This window comes from Talpa occidentalis, unplaced genomic scaffold (genome assembly GCF_014898055.3).
Source record: "Talpa occidentalis isolate TD23 unplaced genomic scaffold, MPIMG_talOcc4v2.1 talOcc4.2, whole genome shotgun sequence".
In the NCBI taxonomy this organism is placed as follows: domain Eukaryota; kingdom Metazoa; phylum Chordata; class Mammalia; order Eulipotyphla; family Talpidae; genus Talpa; species Talpa occidentalis.
Window position 1 is genome coordinate 151,533,639 of NW_023602073.1, and position 5,287 is coordinate 151,538,925.

A 5,287-nucleotide genomic window follows, 5' to 3' on the forward strand; every position below is an offset into this window, starting at 1 on the left:
GAGAAAGCAAACCACGGTGTGCTCTGCTGCATCCCGTTGCGCTGGGAGCTACGGGTTGCATCTTTAGATGAGGCGTCGGCCTCCGTCCTTTTGAAGAAAAGCAAAGTCATCGCGTCCTGCGGCTTTACCGCGGTGACAATATTCCCGCAGGTGCACGCAGGAGGAGGGACTGCTGAGCCGCTGCCACCTGCCCACAGGGAGGGCCAGATGCAGGAGTGGGGGTGCAGCTGAGGAGGAGGGAAGGCGGGCCCCGGGGACTCTGCGAAGGAACACTGCGGGGGCCCTCCCGTGCCTGGTTCCTGAGACTTGGCTTTGCACGCCTTGACCTAAAGGAGAAGATTCTCTGGCAAAATGGCGGCGCAGCTGACCTGCGGTGCCCAGCCAGGAGGCCCCTCCTCGCCAGGTGGGAGGGACTTCCTTCCCCAGGTGCCCCGGGAGCTGCCCTGGGTCAGGGCCAACGGCTATCACCATCACAGATGACGCGGCACAGCAGTGAACGTCTTCAAGCTTAAGGCCACGGACATGACAAGGAGCCGTCAGGTCGTCATGCAAAACTGTTGTCAAAAGTCAGGCGTGACTGAAGTTCTCAGGCCCCGGCGCAGACCGTGTTTCACTGGGCCACTAAGCCCCCCTCCTGTCCAGCATGGTCCATCCAGACCAGCAACAAACCCTGGCGTCTTGTGCTCCTAAGTGTGAGCGCACATCTAGCAGAGAAGGGCTCCCAGCTTCCTCCGCAGCCCGCGAGTCAAGGGAAGTCTCACCGGCTGGGCTCCGAGGAGCAGCTGGTCGTCCTGTTCTCCAGGTGACAGCGAAGAAAGCAAGGGCTGATGGGCCACTGGTGGGCCCGCAGGTGCAGGCAGCAAGGACGCTGCGCCACGCGGTCCTGATGGGCAGGGATGCTGTGACCAAGGTCTTTCAAGAGACGGTCTCAGTCGCCTCAGAGCACCGGAGTCGGTGACTAGGCTCTTGGGACCAATTCGACCCTTCATGGCCCTTGCAGAGAAGTAGACTTCAGAGAGTTTAGAGCAGTTTGAGAGATTCTCTGATTTTTTTTTTTTAAACCACAGATGTCTTCATACCTGTTATTCAATATCCATTAAAAATTTAAATCATTCCCATTGATGTGAGTTTTATGAAACTTCCATTTTAGTTTCATTAACACTTGAGCAAAACTTCCAGGTCTGCTGACTCAAGCAATTGGGTTTATGCTATTGAGTTTATTAAGGGTCTTATTTGTAGCATCTACAGTAGTTCTAGGTTCTGAAGCTTGGAAAATAATACATGTGTTGTATTTGCTGGTTGTCTTCTGACTCACTGTGGCCCCTCCACCCCAGCGGGCCTGGCTCCCATGTGGGCACAGTCCATTTTCGTGCAGTTTCGCATTTTTGTTTGAGGACTTACATACAGAAGAGGCAACAATGGACCAGTGTGGGACTCCTGACCTCCTAGCAGTGATGAGTCTGAGAACTTCAAACATGTTCACAGCAAAACATCTGGAAAGCCGGTATCCTGTTCTCTGCAAAAGCAGTCAATTGGCCGGGACAAACTGACACATTATCATAGCAGTGGCCTTCAGTGTGTTATAACAAAAATGATTTATTGCATCTGTTTTTATTGCATTCGTTTTTGAAAATTGCCCAACTTTCATCCAAACGTTAGATGAAACGTTCGTAAAACTCCACAATTTCCTGTTGAACCGATGGCTTGACAGTCCTTGACCTGCTCCTGGCACAGGTGGGGAAGCTGAGGCCTGTGAGACGCATCAGGGCTCAAAGGGGAGGACTTAGAGTCGTGGCCGTGGCCTCGGGTGTCACGCACAGCTGCACATCTATGGGTTCACATGACTGTATGCCTGTGTGGGTACACACCCACACAGTCCGTGCCTGCATGGGCACGTGTGTCTCTCCATGTGCATGCACAGGTGTCTGCCTGACAGTGTGGCTCTGGGTGTGCATACACACGCGAGCACACAAGTGTGCTTGCATCCCTGTGTGTACGTCTGCACTTGTGCATACGTAAGTGGTGTGCTGTATTTCTGGGTGTGCAGGTCTGCTGCGCCCTGCCTGGGTTTTTTGCTTCTTTGACAAAATCATACACGTGTCCAATGTGTATCCCTCACACATTTCTGATTTTATTATAAATGTTGTCTGACCTTGTCATAGTGACTAAATAACACACATTAAATATATACTTGGGTTCATTTCGTGGAGTGAAATGATTTTCTATTTGCCGTATTTGATCATGTACTACATCTAGAACGATGCCCACTCACAGAATTCTGCTAGAAGGTAGTTACTGTGTCAGTTTCTTTTATTACAGTGAAATAATCTTATTTTTAAATTCATAATGCATACACATTTAAAATACTTTAAATACACACATACTCATTTAAAAAGTACCGAAAAGCATAAAAAGAAAGAAACCTCACCTGGGCATTTACCACCTTCAGGAAGCACCGTCCGCTGGTGTCTTACAGACACGCCCTGCCCCTCTGCCCCGCCTCATACACCCACCCCTGCGCCTGTGATGTGTCATCTGCGTCCCCTGCGCACCTTCATTCCTCTGGCGCAGTCTCTCTCTCTCCCTCTCTCTCTCTCCCTCTCTCCCTCTCTCAAACAGATTTTTTTTTTAGAGCAGTTTTTGGGTCACAGAAAAATTAAGCCAATAGTATAAGTTTCCATATACCCCATCCCCATACAAGCCAGCCCCCCCTGCCTGCTATCAATATGTTACAGTTGATGCCCCTGCCTCACCCAAAATACAGAGTTCACATTAAAGTTCACACTTACTAATGCACATTCTTGGAGTTTTTTTTTTTTTTTAAGATTTTATTTTGGCCTGCAAGAACTGGGGTGTAGGTCAGCAATGCAGGGGGGTGAGAAGACTCACCAGAGACAGAGTGGGGAGCAAAACAGGTGGATTGACTGAAACCCACTGCTGAGGGGAGCAGCGGGGAGACAGGAGAGGTCTGCTGCACCATGTGGGTAGCTCCCTGCCCGGGGATTGAACTTGTGCTGCAGAGGCTGCGGGAGCTTCATAATGCTGAGACTTAAGCCCTTGCACCACCAGGGAGGCCTTAATAAAATTTTTAATGAGAAGTTATATTTCTGGATGAAGCATTAACAGATGAGCAATGTATCTTGTACAGGCCACAATGCTAAGTTAGTGCAAGAGAGCACATTCACTTGAGCTACTAGCGAGTTCCCCCTTATCATAAATCTGGTGACACTGGACTCTCAGCAGCACCCTGGCACGTGGCTCTGACACAGGGACACTCTTTTCTGTGCCTCTTTTCTGAGCCAAGGCTGGGGGCAAAGTGCCCCTAAGCAAGGAACTCCACATCTTATGTTTGTTTTTTGAGATTTATTTATGCATTCAAGAACTGGGGTGCAGGCCAGAGATGGGGGAGGGTGAGAGGACTCCCCAGAGACAGAGTGGGGAGCAGAACAGGCGGATTCTCTGAAATCCACTGCTGAGGGGAGCAGCAGGGAGACAGGAGAGGTCCGCTGCGCCATGTGGGCAGCTCCCTGGCTGGGGATCAAACTCGTGCTGCAGTGGCTGCCAATAGCTTCATTGTGCTTCAATAGACTTAGCCCCCTGTGCCATCAGGGAGGCCCTCCACATCTTATGTTTTTACTCTAACAAAGGAGATGGCCGCAGGACGCTTGGCATCCACCAAGTAGGGGCTTTTCTCTCGTCCATTCGGCTTCCCAGCTTCAGCATGAGAGGAAAGAGAAGGAAGCCTTCTTGCTCACAGACTGTGCAGTGCAGCCTGCTCAGACCGTGGAGGCCAGCTCCTGGTGCCCTCATGCCTAGGCTCCATGTACCTCGGACCAGGCACTGTTCCAGGCACTGGGCTCCAGGCATCCGCACCAGGCGCCCTGCACAAGGCTCCCCACTCCAGGCACCCGCCCCAGGCCCGGCAGTCCAGGCACTGGGACAGCAAGCGCCACTTATCCTGATGCTCATAAAGAAATGCACCAGCTTTGAAAACCTTCCAACAGAAATAAAAGGATTTGTTTTCCCCTTATTGTTACCGCATCTGTGACAGCAATAGGAGTTGTATTTATAGAGGCAGGTGATTTCCTTCTGTCTTGTCCGCTGCTTAACAAACGTCTGAACGCTTCCCAAAATACACAACTTTTACAAATACTTGAAATTAACATTTATGAAAAGGAGAAATTGCAGATGGAATGTCAGCGCCATCAAACTACACGATGATTGAAAATAAATTGCCCTGAAGAAGGAAGAAAGCCTTTTTTACCTTGGGAGTGGTTTCTCAAGAATTGTAGAAATTGAAAGTAATTTTCTGGAGAAATGCTGAAATTAAAATTAGTACAGAACGCGGCAGCACTGAGCGGCACAAAAGCAGGGGTGCGCTGCTGCTTCCCTCCCTGCGCTCATGCTGTGATCTGCAGGTCCTGACCCCCCTCCCGGGGCTGAGCAGGGAGTGAGGGTGGACTTAGGCTCTGAACCCAGCCTTGGGGGGGCTTCAAGTATGCCCTTGGGATTGAAGATGTCCTCTAAAGAAGTGGACAGGAGGCCATCGCCACGCACCTGCGTGGGCAGCAGAGGGAGCAGTGGGTGGGGGGCATTGCAGAGCTGCGTTTCTACAGAGACATGTCTGAGCTCTTCTTCCAATCCGGGAGCTATTGGATCACAGGCTCAGGAGGCAGAAGCCTTTGGGACTAAATCAAGAAGCCACAGAGAAAGGACAGTAAGTGACAGCAATGGTTAAGGTCCACGTGCTGCTGTGGGTGCCTGCTCCAGCCTGAGCCGTCAGCAGGGAGCCTGCGTCCAGACCCGAGCTCTTGCACTGACCGCGGCCTCCGTGTGTAGCTGAATCCCTTCCTCTAGGTCATGTTATCTGAAAATGGTGAGCTCACCTGAAGTGATTCTCTCATCCACAAGACATTGGAAAACCATCTTACAAACATTTGCTCCCTCACTTTCATCTTGTCTTTAAAAAATTTGTATTTTCTTGACTCATGAACCTGGGAAATGATTTTAAAAGGAAACACTGAAAATTAAAGGTAACAGCTATTCTGCCCCACCCTCGAATGTGAAAATGATGTCTAGAGAGCTGAGAAGTGTGCCCCTCTAGCCAGCAGTGCGGAGCTCACTGACCCCTCCAGCCTGGCTTTAGCCCAGAGGTGCGCTGGGCTCCCCCTCGTGCCCTGGAGAGTGTGTTTGCCTCAGGGCTCCCGAGGAGCTTCCCGCCGCTGCATTGCTTACTCCATAAAACGTCAGCACGGCCACGTCAATACGGAGCTCGGCATGAGCGCAG